We start from the raw sequence: 17,704 nt of genomic DNA on the forward strand, positions 1-17,704 counted from the left end.
GATAAGGCAAGCTAATGGGTCCTCACCAGACCCTCAGGTTATACCTGGGCCAAAATATTAAAGAAGTCATTTACTGATACTCCAACCTTTCTCCAAAAAGAATTTGACGTGATCTTAGTGTGATGAGGGTTAGAGATGGTGGATCAACTTGTACCACCAAGAATGCGAAGCAAGGGACCCCCCTTGGGTCTCCTCCCAGATTAATAATTGTCCATGATAATGCTATCTATACCAGCACAGGATTGTGAATGGGATTTGGTTAGAAGCACAAGTGTGTTTCACCTTAGTATAAAGTCAGAAGAGCTTACTAATTAAGTTGATGTCGTTACTTCCAAATGTATGGAGGGGGTGCTATCTTTTCCAAGGTTCATCCTCCCATAGCCTTTGGGTTGAGAGAGGAAAATGGGCAAAGGATGAGTAGCACAGATAAGCCAAGGCCCTGAACAGTCGCCATGCCCTAGGAGCCCCTTGTGGCCAGCTGATGTGCTCTTGGTCATTCCAGAACAGTGATGAGAGAGCATTGTAGGAGGACCATCAGCTTCGAGGCTTTTCCTGACCTTCCACAAAGAAATGTGTGCTTATTAACAAAGACCTTTTCTTAGAGAGAGGGTAACAATACCTCAGATGGCCTGAGACAGCCCCCAGTTTATATGCCTGTTTTTCCAGCATAATTTAGTAATAAGTCCCTTGCATTTTAAAAAGTGTCCCAGTTTGGATGATGAATTATTTGGTCAACTTGCTCAGGGAGCACCAGCCTGATCTGTGCCACATTTTCCTTGTTGATAGAAGAGGGTAATTTAGAAAACCTTTAATCGGAACCCCGTCCCTCATGCTCTCCCCCTCCCTCCCTCCCTCCCTCCCTCCCTCTCCCCCTCTGCCCTCCCTCTCTTTCTCACACAAGTACACAGGCTCTCGCACACACACACTTATGTATCTTACTGTAGCTACATTCCTTCATCTGGCAAATGCCATCATGCTTTCTTCAGCAGGAAAGACTATGAAATAAGTTCAAAGGGTACAAATCTAGGCTCTATCACTAGCTGCACAACCTGCATTTGCTTTGTTTGCTTGAAGAAAATATCTATCTCACACGGCAGCTGTATGAACTGATATCATTTCTAAGATTCCTAGCATATAATAGGTATTCCAGAAAACTTTGCCCCATTCTCTGTTACTGGACTGAAGGTCAAAAGAGGTTAAATACTATTCTATTAAATTATGCAAACTTCTTAAGCAATAGTTGCATTTAATAAATGAAATCCAAGGGGGAATTGTGTGTATAGACCTACAATTCCAGGTTCTTTTTCAAGATTGTCTATCTTCCGTGCCAAAAGTGGCCAAAGTTTCATTACAAGCTTCTAGTACCATGGGCTCAACAAAAGCATAATAGCCAAATTCGAGTTTTTAAATTGCAGTGTTTTTCTGAGACATTGCAGATGTTGTTGGAAGAAACTAACATCTTGAATGATTTCTGGAACCCTAAAAAATCCCTCCTCACCCTGTAGGTTGAAACCCCTGGCAGTGATCCTAGTTAAAACACCACTCGGCACAAAGAGGTATTGGTTAGCCACTCACTTCTCCTAAGATCCTTTTTCCATGATGGGGCTAGGAGAATGGTACTCTATCCATCATCAAGTGTACAGAAAGAGAAACTGGAGCTTGAAATGTTATTTCAAGGTCACTCAGCTAACGAGTGGTGGAGGAAAGACTTTGAACCGGCGTCTATCCGACCCCAAAGCTCTTTAAATATTAAGTGAAATTCCTTTTGTCTCTATTCCCCGAAAGATCACTGCTTACTTCTGAGTTTGGATGATTTCTTTGATGTCTGCTCTCAGTAGCCATCTATCCTTTGACTCCCCGACCTTTGTGACCAGTGTTAGATAAGCAGAGAAGTCTAGTTCCCTGTGTCCTCTTCTCATCCATCCGTCCGTCTGTCCATCCTGCCTCCCTCCCTCATTTATTTCCTTCCCCCATCCTGTTATTCATGCATCCACGTATTCATTCATCCATACAAGCACACATTCATTTAAACAAATATTTGGCTCCCCGCTCTATGCCAGGGCACTGATCCAGGTGCTGAGAATGGGAGGTAATACAACAGGACTTGTTCCTTTAGAAATTCGCAGTATGGTGAAAAAGAGACATAGAAACAATACGAAGCAAAGCTGGGAAGGAGAGAGGGAAGAGATGGAGAGGAATGGTGCAATGGTTTACCTTGTATACTTTGCTACTACCTAACTCCTTTCCCACAAGGATGCTCTGATGTGATCTCTGTATTACTACTTTGGCCCCCTAAAGTCTCACCTGGTTTGATCTATGCAAGAGCTTGGCATTGTAAAAGCTTGCCTAGAATGAATCAACTCTGTCTTAAATGGGTCACAGAGAAAAGAAATTATTGGGAGTAGAAAAGCAGAGATCATTTCCATTTACAAAATTCCTTCTTCCTTTTTAACTTCTAAAAGGGGACTTCTCTTGGTATTCCTAAAGGGGAAGCTGTCAGGTGAAGAGACACGCCATAAAAGTGAAGGGCTAGATAGATGATTTGCTAAAAGAATTCCGTGTTTTAGTGATTTTTTTCTAAAAAAAAAAAAAAAAAGGCACCAGGCCTCAGAGTCATAAGCAGAAGTGAAAATCAACTGGAAAGTGCTGACTTACTGTAAAGGTCTTCCTTTGTGACGGGAGGAAAGTTGCATCTGTAACCACGTGTCCATAGATGAAACATTCTCCAGTCACACCCAGGCCCTCGAGAAATGAACATCCTGACTGGGAATAGAAGCTTTTCCTCTCTAGCTGAGTTTTTTACTCTTTCTCCAGATCACCCACCCCCATTGATGTGCACTGAGGAAAGAGCCACCATTGGGCTTTGGGAGTTCCTCCTGTAATCCCAAGAATTGATTTCCCATCATGAGGCTACTATTCCTTCTGTTTCTCCTCCTTGTGTGTCTTGTCCAGATGATGTCAGGTAAGCCGAGGCTCCTTCTGGTAGGATGCTATGACGGATGGCCGTGGAGAGGAATAGAGCCACATTGACTCATGATCCAACGATGCCCTGGAGTGTACAACAACTGAGTGATATCACAGCTGAAAGGAGAGCATGCACTACACGCTCCATTTTACAAATAAGGAGAAGGGAAGCTTGAGAAAATGTAAAGGATTTTCCTAAGATTGCTCTTAACTAGTTGGTAGTAAACCCATAACTAGTAATGGTGATAGATGACATTTACAGGGGCTTGACAGCTCACAAATTATTTTCATGTGAATAACAACAACACTAATAATAATAGCAGAGATATTGGCCACTCACTCTTTACGAAACATCACAATAAAAACTTTTAATATCCTGTCCCACACGTACTTCATAACACTATTTATGGGTAAGTATTCCCTGTCTCGCAAATGGGACTGAGAAATGAAGTAACTTGTTCAAAGTCACTCAGGTTGTATGTAGTGGGGCATTTGACTCAAGCTTAAGTGGGTTTGGTGCCAGATGATGTTTTTATTAAATACTCAACAATCCCAGAGAATAAATTTGCTTACCGAATTATGCATAAACATCAAATACTTTTTGGTAGGAGTACGTCCCATGCAATATTTGGAATACACTTCTACTAAAAGAGTATGTTATTTTTCTGAAATTCACATCCAAGTGGATCTCCTACATTTTACCCGGCAACCCTATGCATGTGTCAACATGTGCCAGGTTATGCTGTGGTCTCAACCTCGGCATCTTCAAAGAGTCATGGTTTAATTCTTGCTTCAACGGTACAAACCCATCATGGCTATTACTGCAGCTGCCTGGACCTGGCTGATGGAACAGCCTCTGCCATGAGCATGGCTGGTTGCCACATCAAAGTGAAGAGCGCTGAGGAATCCCACATTGTCAGTTATGGGCTCCAACCCGGAAAGGACACATCACCTCTGATTAAAACTTATGAACTGAGCAAGTCTTATGGTTCTACCCAGTCATACAAAAGATAAATCCTACTTTGTGTCAAGAACATAGAGGGCTAGACCTATTTGGTGAACAGCCTAATGAACATAGACAGTTGGATATAGATATAAAGAGACACAGATATGAATATACATGAATATATATTTATATGAATGAGATCAATTATAAACATACATGAACACAACGTATTTGCATATATTCATTCATAGTTATAAGTGTACGTATTACATATAAAATTTATGATTACATATATATATATATATATATATATATATATATATATATATAACTATTTTTACCTTGTCTTTTTATGAAAAATTAGGAGATTCTGTGGCTCTCAGAGGAAAACTGGTCCTGGCAGGAATCAGAAACCAGGTCTCCTAATTCCTGGCGGAGTATGTTTCCATCACAATGTGGTGCTTTTAAAAGCCATAACCTCTGCTGGAAACTCTTCTTTTTTATTTTTTTTATTATGTTATGGTAGTCACCATACAATACATCATTATGTAGTTTTTGATATAGTGTTCAGTGATTCATTGTTTGCGTATAACACCCAGTGCTCCATGCAGTACGTGCCCTCTTTAATACCCATCACAGGCTAACCCATCCCCCCACCCCCTCCCCTCAGTTTGTTTCCCAGAGCCCAGAGTCTCTCATGGTTCGGCTCCCACTCTGATTTCCCCCCCTTTCCTCCCTTAATGTCCTCTGTGCTATTCCTTATGTTCCACATATAATGTTGGCGAGGTTGTGGAGAAAAGGGAACCCTCCTACACTGTTGGTGGGAATGCAAATTGGTGCAGCCACCCTGGAAAACAGTATGGAGTTTCCTCAAAAAGTTAAAAATAGAGCTACCCTATGACCCAGCAATTGCCCTACTGGGTATTTAGCCCAAAGATACAGACGTAGGGAAAAGAACGGGCACCTGCACCCCAATGTTCATAGCAGCAGTGTCCACAATAGCCAAACTGTGGAAGGAGCAGAAAACTCTTCTTATTCATCGTTTCCTTGTGGCTGCTTGTCATTCTCCTTATTGCTCTCTTAATTTGAGGCATCGTTCAGGTTCTCACTCCTCTCAAGTTGCATCCTGACTTTCTCTAGTCAGGTGACTGGATCACATACCATGTTCTTTCCAGCTTGCCTCACAGGAGCCCGAGAAGACCAGTGCTTGCTACGTGGCATGTTGGTGGAATTGAAAATGTCACAGTATATGAAACAGCTCTGGTTGCATGGGAGATGGGATGTCCCATCTATGGGACATCCTCTCAGGAGCGAGAATGCCCACTTGGTGTCCAATGCTCATTGTCTAACTCGGGCAACGTGCTTCTAAGATTTTGCCCTTTTGAAAAAGAGGAAGGCACGTTGGGAAGCTTTTATGAAGAACATGCAGAGTATGTCCCTAATCTTGTAGCTCAGCCAAGTCACTTGCTTTCTCTGATCTAAAGTTCCTTCATTTGAAAAAGAAAGACACTATAGGGCAGAGGTCAATAAACTTCTTTGGCAAAGGACCAGCTACTATTTTAGGCTTTCCGGGCCACAGGGTATGTCATGACCTTCGTGAGAAGCAACTACAGACAATATGTCAATGAACGAGGGTGAATGTCTTCCTATAAAACTATATAAGGACACTAGAATTTGAATTCATATAATTTTCACATATCACCAAATATTTTTCTTCTTCTGAAGTTATTTCTACAATTAAAAAAAAAATAAAAACGATTTTAAGCTGATGGGTCACACCAGAATGGGTAGATGGCGGTTTTGTCCATACAAACGGTTAAACACGCTTTATGGTTTTATATTTTTTGTCACCTCTCCTTCCTTTATAGGGCGTGAGAAAAGGGGGCGATTCCTTGAATGTGAAAAAATGGGTGGTGTCTGTAAGCACCAAAAAACCCACGGATGCTCCATCCTGCCTGCAGAATGTAGAAGTCGGAACAAGCATTGCTGTCGTCTCTAGCTTCCACCCCCAGGGACTCTTCGGGGCAGCATGGCCGCCTCACCCCTGCTGATCTCTGCTGAATAAAAACATCACCACTCACGTGTGTCCTGCATCAGGTCTTCGGGGTGCACGGTGGAGGGGAGGGGCATGTGGGACTGAAGTTCTGAGCTTGGTACCCACCACTAATTCCCCGGTTGACTTTGGACAAGGCTTGTCCTTTTCTATGTTGCCGCTTCTGTACCTGTAACTCTTTAAATGGTTCTCCAAGCCCCGTGTAATCTGCTCATATACATCTATCAATTGATGGATTGAGGATTAGAGCTTGAGGGGTGTGTGTGTGTGTGCGCGTGTGTGTGTGTGTGTATTGACAATACGTGGGAAAAGTCACTGAGATTTTGTTCTCATTTTCATACCCCTTAATGACTGTTGGCTATCAAGCAATGGCTCCCTGTTGATTATTGAAGAGCCAGGGAAATAAATCGATTAGAGGGGCCTAAAGGTGCAGAAAGCTCAAAGCTGGTACCCAGGCATTTCAAGCCATGGAATCAGAACTCAGAGATTACAGAAATCAACCCACTGTTTCACAGAGAATCAAGACTTAGCAAGGTAGTGATTATTTTCCTCTCTCCAAAGATGCCTTTCCAAATAGCAGATTCCATTAGAAGCATTTTCTTAGGACCCAAGGAATGGTTTTCCGCAGAGATAAGATTTGGACTGCGTAGCAGAAGCCTGCTGATTGGAAGGGGAAATGCCATCTTCAGCAGGAAGTTATTCTCATTTTGAAACAGAACACGATTTGTCATCTCTCCTCTTAGTGACTTTCTTTTGGTAACAAATCAAACTCTTGGACACAAACTCTTCACTGGGGATGTGAAGTTGTAAGTCTACTTTGCTCATTTGGCAGTTTCTTTTTTTTTAAGATTTTATTTATTTATTTGTCAGAGAGAGAGAGCACAAGCAGGGGAAGCGGCAGAGGCAGAGGGAGAAGCAGACTCCCCACTGAGCAGGAAGCCTGATATGGGGTTTGATCCCAGGACCCTGAGATCATGACCTGAGCCGAAGGCAGCTGCTTAATCGACTGAGTCACCCACCCCATTTTGCAGTTTCTTATAAAGTTAAATGTATGCTTGTCATATCACTCATTAACCCCACTCCTGGGTATTTACTCAGGGGAAATGGAAACTTACATTCCTATTAAAAACCTGTATGCAAATGTTCATAGCAGCTTAATTTATGTTTGCCAAAAATAGTTAACACAGATGTCCTTCAACTAGTGAATTAACTGTGGCACATTAGATAATGGAATCCTAGGCCACCATAAGAAGGGGCAACTGATTGATTCCAGTAACATGACTGGATCTCAAAGGCCTTCTGCTGAGTTAAAGAAGCCAGCTATAAAGACTACAGATTATTTGATTCCATCTATATAGCACTCATGAAAAGAAAACTATAGGGTTAGAAGCCAGGTCAGTGGTGGCCACAGGTTAGGGGTCACAGGAGGGGATGACAGTAAGGAGCAGTACAGGGAATTGAAGGTGAGGGACCGTCCCGTATAGACGAATGGTGGTGAATACTGAACTCTGCATTTGCAAATCCTTTAGAATGCTCCACCACAAAGTTTGATTTTTACTATATATATAAATTTAAAAAATATAATCAGCTCAATGTGGGCAGAAAAATGAAATGCTGACTACAACAAATGACTACAGTATTGCAGATTAATCCTATGACCACACTGAATGCAGCGGGGAACAAAGAACTGACCTAACTAACTTTGAGGAACTGTTTTGACCTGATAATCCAAGACTAAAAATGAAAAGTCCTTACACAAGAACTGGACTCTGGTTGTTAGATCTGTTTCTCACAGCTGTTTGGATTAGCAATTCTAAAACTACTTGTATATATAAGAGTTGAACAAAGGAGAAAATGCACTGTAAGAGCCAGTTTTGTCACTGGTGGAGGAAAAAAAGGTTATAAATTAAAAAAGAGGGAGACGAGAAGGACCACTGTGGTGCTGGATTGAAGTTGAAGACACTGAGGAGGAACATGGGTTTTTAAAATACATACACAGAGAGATACAAAAATATATACAGGTGTGTAGGGCGCCTGGGTGGCTCAGTCGTTGAGCGTCTGCCTTCGGCTCGGATCGTGGTCCCGGGTCCTGGGATCGAGCCCCGCGTCGGGCTCCCTGCTCGGCAGGGAGCCTGCTTCTCCCTCTCCCACTCCCCCTGCTTGTGTTCCTGCTCTTGCTACCTCTGTCTCTGTCAAATAAATAAATAAAATATTAAAAAAAATATATATATATATATACAGGTGTGTATATAAATGAATTAATATCCATACATGTTTCCTAAATGTAGTCAGAGAGAAATGAGAATCTGTGCCATCTCAGCAGTAATGAGCACGTGGAGTACTCAGATCTCTGTTTCTTTTTTTTAATGTCTTTTTTTTTTTAAAGTAGCTCCACACCCAACGTGGGGCTTGAACTCACGACCTTGAGATCTTAGGTCACATGCTCTACCAACTAAGCCAGCCAGGTACCCCTCAGATCTCTGTTTCCAAATACCATTTTCTGTAGATGGACCCAAGGATCCTCGAGGAACTAACTCACTCAAGGACTGGGGCTGAGAAAATGCAAAATGAAGCTGGAGTATCTTATAGTGCCAGAAAATAACAAAACGCTCAGAAAATGGGGCACGTTGAGAGGACCCAAGAGAGACCTGGAAGAGCTCTCAATGGCCAACTGGAAACAACTTCATCAAAAAAATAAAGAGCCGAGATGCCCTTCAACAGATGAATGGATAAAGAAGACGTGGTTCATATACACAATGGAATATTACTCAGCCATCAGAAAGGATGAATCCCCAACTTTTACATCAACATGGATGGGACTGGAGGAGATTATGCTAAGTGAAATAAGTCAAGCAGAGAAAGTCAATTTTCATATGGTTTCACTTATTTGTGGAACATAAGGAATAGCATGGAGGACATTAGGAGAAGGAAGGGAAAAATGAAGGGGGAGGAAATCAGAGGGAGAGATGAACCATGAGAGACTATGGACTCTGAGAAACAAACAGGGTTTTAGAGGGGAGGGGGGATTGGTTAGCCTGGTGATGGGTATTAAAGAGGGCACATACTGCATGGAGCACTGGGTGTTATACGAAAACAATGGATCGTGGATCACCACATCAAAAACTAATGATGTATTTATTGTATGGTGACTAACATAACATAATAAAATTTAAAAAATTAAAAAAAAAATGAAGCGTTGAATTACAACCCAAACATAAATAGCCATGGAACCATAAGGGTGTAAGTCAATCCCTCTTCCCCACCTCCATTTAAAATTTTTTGATGTTTCCCTAAAGCTTCAAAGATAAAGTAAAATTTCTTAAGCGTCTGAAGTCCTGCTTCTACTGACCATACCTTCTCTACTTTTATTTCTTCACATTCTGGTTCTTGAACTACCCCCTACCATGAGATGGGCATGTTTGTGATAGGGACCTTCACAATGAAACACACCCCACCTCTCCTTCAACTTCCCCTCACTAATTCTTACCCGCTTTTTTTTAAAGACTTGGCTCATATATGGCATTCACTGGGAAGACACCTTTGAACCACCCAACATGGATATGATTTCCACGTGTGTGAGTTTTCTTAGCAGAACATACCTTGAACCCATACCTCCCGCCCCCAGTACACCACTATAGTCCTAGCACAGAGTAGGTGCTTGAGAGGTACCAACAAAATAAATGAATCACTGAATGAAGAAAAGGGTATCATGAGGCCTCAGCCTTCCAATTTAATTCAGGGTGGGTTCATTAAGCGTGACTTCTTCAGTTTACTTAATTCAGGGTAGATTCATTAAACACAAATTCTTCCGTTCACTTATGCATCCTTATGCAACAGAAGCTCCTTCCGGGGCATATCCCTGGTATGCGAATCATACAGTTTCTTTTCCTCCTCAGGCACACGCTTGTATGTGAGTCACAGAAATGATACACTTCACCATGCCTATAACCTGTAGAAAGAGCCAAAATGGTTTATTTTTGGAAGAAAGCCTCAAGGCCCCCATACAGGGGAAGAAACAACCAGGAAACCCCAACCATCATTACTCAAGAATGTACACTGTCCCATGCTCCTCCTCCTCCCTGCCTTGTCGCTCTTGCTGCCTTGTTCAACAGGAAGACCCTGCCAGTCTTTAAGAGCTTGTTAAGAACAGAAATTTAGGCTGTTAATTGGAGGCTGAAATCAAAGACTTCAAATACTCCTCTGGGGTTCATAAGCCACAGAGTGGCAAGTGTGCACCCCGGAGACTGATTACGGGATTGTCAATGTCCTTTGGAAGCAATACATTAAAACTTTGGTTTTTATCTTCCTGGGAGAGGATTCCACTGAGAATAAGGTGATACTACAGCCCCAGTCTGGGGAAGGAGGATCTACATACATACTGGGTCAAATACAAAAGTGTACTCACACAGTGTGTCCCAAAGCATTTAAGGAATGTCACCAGGTCTCTGAAGTTCACCCCTAATTCCCAGGCTTAGAATCCCGGCCTTCAGGGTTTATCAGCTATGTCTTAAAAATAAGATTAAAGATCTAAAATTCAAGTCCCTAAAAGAAAAGACCCAGAATAATCAGGGGCACTGGCTGAGGTAAGAAAGGTTTCCAAAAGAGGGGAAAAAAAATCCTACCTGACTCAAAGCCAGGCCTGAAGAAGGAAGACTTCTTTTCCTGCCTCTTTGAAGGTGGAGGAAAGAAAGCCTGCCCTCAGCCCTGAGAAAGAAGGGCCTCCGTGCTCCCTATCACCCAGCCTGCCCACCGTGGATCATTAGGAGCAGTCACCAACTTTGGACCAGGCTGCACACCTCATGGGGCCTCAGACTAGTGATACACACCCTTTGTGGAACAACTCGAGGGTGGGAGGCAGGTTCACTCCCTTACTTCACCCCATTCGTGCATCCCAGCTCTGTTTACATTGTCTTCAACCTGCCCTCTTCTACTGGGGCAAGTAGTTAGAATGGGGCTTTAGCAGGGAGCTTTCATAAACCTGCTTATGGTGGGCTCTTGCACCCTATCTTTATGCCACATGGTCAAGGCTATCGTGAAAGGCCCCCTGCCCATCCTGTCTTCATCACAGCAGCTGTGATCACAGAAGCCAGCTCTGACATCGGGGCTCCCCCACCCTGGGGATGCTAGCATCCCTGCCCTAGCTTTGTCACCAAGAGTCACACTGGGAGCAGCCTGTGATTCTCTCCTTCTTCTTCCCCAAACACATTCTCTCACAGCCCACCATAATCTACTCTCCTCGGCTCTTGGGTGAAAAATCAGCCCAGTGAGGAAACTGAGGTTGTGCCATTATTCCCAGTGATGCAACAAAACCAGTCATCATGCCCAGTGGGTCCACAGAGAACAGACTCTTGTTGACCCAAAGCAAAAAGGGGGTACGCTGCCCTACCCAGCTCCTGTCCCCTTGGCTTCTCATTGGTCAGTTCTGTGAAGTGGTGTTCTAGAAGACACAGGAGCCCCAAGCAGTGAGACCCAGGAATGGAGCATCTGATTGGGTGAATTTATTTGTATAAAGATAGAATATAAGAGGAGAAAAGTAGAGATGGGGGATTCAGGTGGGTGAGCGCCAAGCACAACATGGCAATATGGGAGAATGGCTGGTTTTCTGGGGTAAGCAAGGTTCAAACTCTCAGTGACCTGCCAGACCCTCACAGTGCTTGCCCACGCAAGCCAATTTTCTCCCCCCAAATCCAAGCAACTGTAGTTCTCTGTAAAGCCTCCAAGCTGTTCCGTGATACTCAGCACTTCTGTGATGTCAGGAATGAACACCAGGCAGGCCCCTGCCTCCCTCTCTCCCTTTCTTCTTGCCACCCCTTGCTCAAGACATGGAGCAGAATGCACCTTCAAGTTTCTTCCAAAATGCCATGGTTCTTAATACATTGCCTCCTTCTGGAAAACCTCTCTAGTTCCTCCTTTCCTGCTCTTACAGCCAGTCACTATACATTGTATCAGAGAATGAGGGTGGTGAATGTTAGTTCAAACACACCTCCGCAGGGGCAAGCTTCAAGAAAGGAGAGCATATTTGTAGGAATGTCATCAGATTGGACAAGAAAGCAGGTCACGTTTTAAGGATACACCAAGGAGGGTTTACCTGGCATTACTTGAGAGATGAAGAGGACGACGAAGATGAGAAGGAGAAATAGCTTCATAGTGCCGAGTCGTGGAGACCTTTTCGAAGTTCCTCGAAAAGAGAAGACAAATGGCAGTGTAACGGGGTTGAATAAAAAGTCGTTTAGAGCCTCCTCTTTTATAAGTTTGATTGAGGTGACTAAACACAGAAGAGAATGTCCATTGTGATCAGAGCACTAACTGAAATATATAGTGGACAATGAATGCCCGTAAAATAAACAAGGACAGCGATTAGCAACGTTTGGTGCAGGGCTGGGGTAATTTCTTTTGTTAGCATTTAACAAATCAAGGCCCCAGGAAGAACAGTAATGGTAGTAAAATGAAAATGACTAGGATTCATGGAACATTTACTCTATGAAAAACCTGGGATGGTTCGTATGACCTTTTTTCCCCAGTTATTCTCAGGGAACGAGTATAATCTGCTACTGCAACTCCGAGTACAAATACAGTCACAATAGGACCTTGTAATTTTTCCAATCATCTCTCTAGTGCTTCATAGAATGAAAACCATCACCTACCTCTTACAACTCACCCCCCAAGGCCCTATTCCCCCTGAAGAGGTGGGCCTTCTGGTCTCCAGAGATCTGAGATCTATTCTGTGCCCAGCCATGCCATGTCTCCTTAATAAGGACTGGTCCTGCCTCGTCTGACCAGGGAAATTCTCCTGCTCCCGCAATGACCCTGCTGATTCAGGTCCCTGTCCCGGCCACGGTGATGTCTCATGACTGAGACAAACTCGTGTTCTTGGCTCTTGTCCTGCCAAGCAAACATAGTTTCCCGCATAGGTGAAAGTGGAGGGGCTTTCCTCCTTAACCAAAGCCCGAAGAAGAACAAGTTCTCTTCCCAAATTAGGCCCTTGTCTTGAGGCCAGGGATTTAGTGCAACCTACCCCTCACATTTTACTTCACCTGCTGTCTCTCTTCTCTGTTACTGGGGTTTGGCTAGCTGACCCTGACCCAGAATCTCACAGAGCTCAGGAAATCCTCACCCAGAAAATCTTGGATTCCTCAAAAAACAGTGATCCCCCTGATTCTGAATGAACACTTGTCTATAACAAGTGTCCTCAGGAGTGGCTGACTCAAGGATTTTCACACCTTTCCCTCTTCTCCCTAGATAATGGTTGATAACTTGCCTTACACTTACATACGTAAGTAGAATCAATCAGGAAGAAGATACTGAAGGGGATTATTATCACCTTCCTGCAGCCAGAAGCAAAGTAGCCTTACTTTATGCAGGTCCTAATATGATCCCTAAATGTACACACGAGGAAAATAAGACGAGAGATATTTAGTACAGTGATAAAACTTGTATGTGGTGAAATCGAAATCAGAGTCAGAAGTCCGGGTCCAGATTCTGAGTTCTTTCCTGCTGTGAGATATTCCACTCGTCTCTTTACATAAGGATTGGCTCTTAGAATCCAGTAAAAATTAGGCATTTTAAAAGAATAATAAGTTGGCTAATAGTCACTTCCCATAGACTAGTGATAATGTAGACATTAGGGCTTAAAAATAAAGGTTTTCATGATATTACCCCAGCCAATGTAAAAATTCACTGTATATAGCAGCAATGCCCATAATAGCCGAACTGTGGAAGGAGCCGAGACGCCCTTCAACAGACGAATGGATAGAGAAGGTGTGGTCCCTATATACAATGGAATATTACTCAGCCATCAGAAAGGATGAATACCCACCATTTGCACTGACATGGATGGAACTGAAGGGAATTAGGCTGAGTGAAATAAGTCAAGCAGAGAAAGACAATTATCATATGGTTTCACTCATATGTGGAACATAAGGAATAGCATGGAGGACCACAGCGGAAGGGAGGGAAATCTGAAGGGAGAAAAATCAGAGAGGGAGGTTAACCATGAGAGACTCTGGACTCCGGGAACCAAACTGAGGGTTACAGAGGGGAAGGCGTTGGGGGAATGGAGTAACCAGGTGATGGGTATTAAGGAGGGCACGAGTTGTGATGAGCACTGGGTGGTATTGAACACTACATCAAAAACTAATGATGTACTGTATGATGGCTAACTGAACATAAAAAAAAAAATTCATTGCACAGGGAAAATGTGTAAGAATAAACAAGAATATTTTTATAAAGAGTAACAATGGTGTCTTCCACCAGTAATAACTTCCACCAGTTATTATTGTTTATAAGGACAGTGAGGCTTGAAATATGTGGCAGAGCCCCCCCCCCCCGCAACAGAAAAAAACCAAAACACACCAGAACAGAGACGACACAAACAGACCACACGGACACCGACATTCAGTTTATGATAAAGGTAGCCTTTCTGTGAGTGGGGAAGGAGGGCAGTGGACTATTTCTCTGATCAGTCATGTAGAGTTGATTGACTATTCATTTGGAGAAAAACTGTTTGATAATCTAAGTGGAGGCATGAAAATAGATTATAACCTTTTTCTCTATAATTTTTAGATTTTTGAGTGTTTCGTACAGAACAAGTGTACATTGCTTGTGTAACTGAAAAAATCAAAAGACTTAATATTTATTATCAAAATTCCTAAAATATCAGAAGGATTAACTATGTTAGGATTTTTAGAGTCATACTGAATATGTCCCCCTAAAATTCATACAGCCTAATCCCCATAATCATGAAGCCTAATCCTCAACATGATGATATTTGGGTAGTCTTTGGGAGGTGATTAGGTCCCTGTAGAAGAGACCCCAGAGAGCTCCTTGTTCCTACCATCAAAAAGTCAATCGTCTGTGACCCAGGAAATGGTCTCTCGCCCCTGGAATCTGCCAGCCCCTTGGTCTTGGGCTTCCAGCCTCCAGAACAGTGAGAAATAAATACATAAACTGTTGTTTATCAGCCACCGGGTCTATGGTATTCTGTTATAGCTGCCCAAACTAAGACACATACCATATACAAAATATGTGCTATCTATATGATTGATGGTACCATTTAAAATTTTACCTGTGTTAGTGAATTTGTAACACTTTTCCTCTAACTCTATTCATTTTTGCTTACATATTTGAAAGCACTTTTAAGGGCTTACAAATTTTTTTTAATTTGTTTTTGAGAGAGAGAGAGAGCGCAAGCAGGGGGAGGAGCAGAGGGAGAGGGAGAAGCAGACTCCCCACTGAGCAGGGAGCCTGATGCAGGACTCAATCCCAGAACCCCAGGCTCATGACCCAAGCCGAAGGCAGATGCTCAACTGACTGAGCCACCCAGGCACCCAAATGTTTACGAATTTAAAATGATTACATCTTTCTGGGTAATTGAAATATTTATCATTATGCAGTAACCCTCTCTTTACCCAACAGGGTTTTTTTTTTTTTTTTTGGTGTGGTGTCTATTTTCCTGGATAAACAGCTATGCTACCTTTTCGTTACAATGCCCCTAGTTCTCTTCCTTTTTTCTTAACCTTTCCAAGTCCTTAACCTTCGTGTCTCTTATAAATAGCATACAGCTGGAGTGAGTTCTTTCCCAGTCTGATCATTTCCATCTTTTCATGGCTTACATTTACTGTAATTGCTAATACATAGGGATTATTGTTAACATTTTATTCTTACTGCTTATTTCCTTTTTCTGTGTTGTTTTGCCTCCTTTTGTGCCTTTGTTAATTGAGTCCTTGCTTCTTTGTTTTCTTTTCCCATTTTTTTCCCTCTACTGGCTTGGAAGTTACATACTAGGTTTCTTTTGTGTTAGAGGTTGTGCTTGGAATTCTACCATGCACACTAGGAAAAGTCTAAAGTTAACACATTATCCTCTCTCCTGATCAACAGAAGAACCTTAAGACGTCAGTTGTGATCACCTCCTTGTAACTCACAGAAACACAGAAAAGAATGGTGGTCACCAGGTGCTGGGGGATGGAGGAAACAGGGAGATGTCGGTTATAAAACACAAAGTCTCAGTTATGCAAGATGGATAAATCCTGTGGAGCTGATGCAGGGCCTCATGACTATGGTTAACAACATTGTACTGTTTGTTGTAAATTTGCTGAGACAGGGGCACTTGGGTGGCTCAGTCGGTTGGGCGTCTACCTTCTACTCAGGTCATGATTCCAGGGTCCTGGGATCGAGCCCCACATCGGGTTCCCTGCTCAGCGGGGAGCCTGCTTCTCCTTCTCCCTCTGCCCCTCCCCCTGCTCCTGCTCGTGCTCTCTGTCTCTAATAAATAAATAAATAAATAAATAAAATTTAAAACTGATGTCACAGACCAGGAATAGTCAAGTCCTGTAACCCCTTTAGGCAGACTGAATGGGAGGTCAGTGCCAGTGAAGAACAGCAGGGAAACTAACATCTGCATCCATATCTCGATATCTTTACAAACGCTGATTTACAGCTGGTAATAAATAGTCCGCTGTTCATGTACAAACTTGCACTGAATTTTCTTTAGTTGTTCATTGATGGGGACCGGGTCTTAGAAATGGTCCTCTTTATTACTCGTCGTCACAATTCCTGTCACACTCCCATCTTTTTCCTGTGACTGTTTAGGTTTTGGAGGGATGTTAATAAAACTTATCTGTCCTCTTTGTCCTCCAGCTTCCCAGTCACCTTGTGCGACCTCCTGCCTCCTCTCCCCACCACGTCCAAGTTTGCTTTGTGAATTGCAGAAAGTATGCTCCCTCTGCAGAGGCAGGACAGGGACATTCATAGTGGATAGGCGACTTACTCAGGACACGACAGCAGATGTCATGCCCTGAACGAGCAGAGTGAACAAGGAAGACACAATAATCACACCTATCTCAGTCGTGAGCCACACGGCATAAGCCTTCTGAGCTGCCCTTGGGGTTCCTCTCTGGATGGTCTCTCGCTACACCTGCGTGTGCCCAGCACCACGCCCCTAGCGCTGGGCTCCTCGATAGCTCCTTCCCACTGGGCACTTTACCTGCTGCATGAGCACGTCCCAGGACCAAGCCCTGTCCTCACATCCCTTCACCCCACTCTAGGGGACCCTTTCCTCTGCCTCCCTGCGATTGTTAAAGAAAACCATAACTTCCCTTCTACATGGATAGAGTATTATAGACCAGCCAAAAGAAAAGTCTTCGATTATGCTCCTTTAACTGATGGTGTCATCTTGCTATTTAACCAAACTGCGTCTGGTTTCTGCATCTGCAAAGTGAGGCTGATAAACCAAAACACTCGAAGGATTCCATGGTATGTGAATGAAAATGCTTTTGCAACATTTAAAGCATAATGTGAATTTTATTCTTACATTGTCTCCCTCTCACTGACTACCCCTTCATGGAAAACAACTGTTCCTTTAATTGATCCTAACGATACAATAATTGATTAGTGAGACTCGCATGTTGTTTGCTTTTACGTGGACAAGGGAGCCATGCTTCGGATCCCGGAGTCAGGGCTCCTCGGTTGCTCTACTTCTCTCATCAGCTCCTCTTTACTTTGCAGCAAATGGTGAACGCCCGGCAGCGGCCTTGGAAGGGCTCACAGTTTGGCGTCCCTTGCTTCAGGCAGATCCCACCACGAAGGTAGCAGGGTCTTTCAAAATAGAATGCCCTGGTGCCATCTGCAAAATGAAAAGGTGCTTGTATGAAGCTGAAGGCGTGGGGAGGAACGCTGGAGACTCCGGGGAGGGAAGCCTTGTCTCTCCCAGCCCAACACCGACAGCCAGCAGCTTGGCTCCAAGA

The 17,704-nt window shown here is 43.3% G+C and overlaps 1 non-coding gene across 1 annotated transcript; it reads right to left on the bottom strand.

Moving 5' to 3' along the window:
• Positions 1-8,357: 8,357 nt before the first annotated feature.
• On the bottom strand, positions 8,358-8,430 carry TRNAL-UAA. Its single transcript has one exon. It is a non-coding gene; the product is annotated as a tRNA-Leu (tRNA).
• Positions 8,431-17,704: the final 9,274 nt, after the last annotated feature.

Source organism: Mirounga leonina, unplaced genomic scaffold (genome assembly GCF_011800145.1).
Source record: "Mirounga leonina isolate KUSES-001 unplaced genomic scaffold, KU_Mleo_1.0 Mir_128, whole genome shotgun sequence".
Classification (NCBI taxonomy): Eukaryota; Metazoa; Chordata; class Mammalia; order Carnivora; family Phocidae; genus Mirounga; species Mirounga leonina.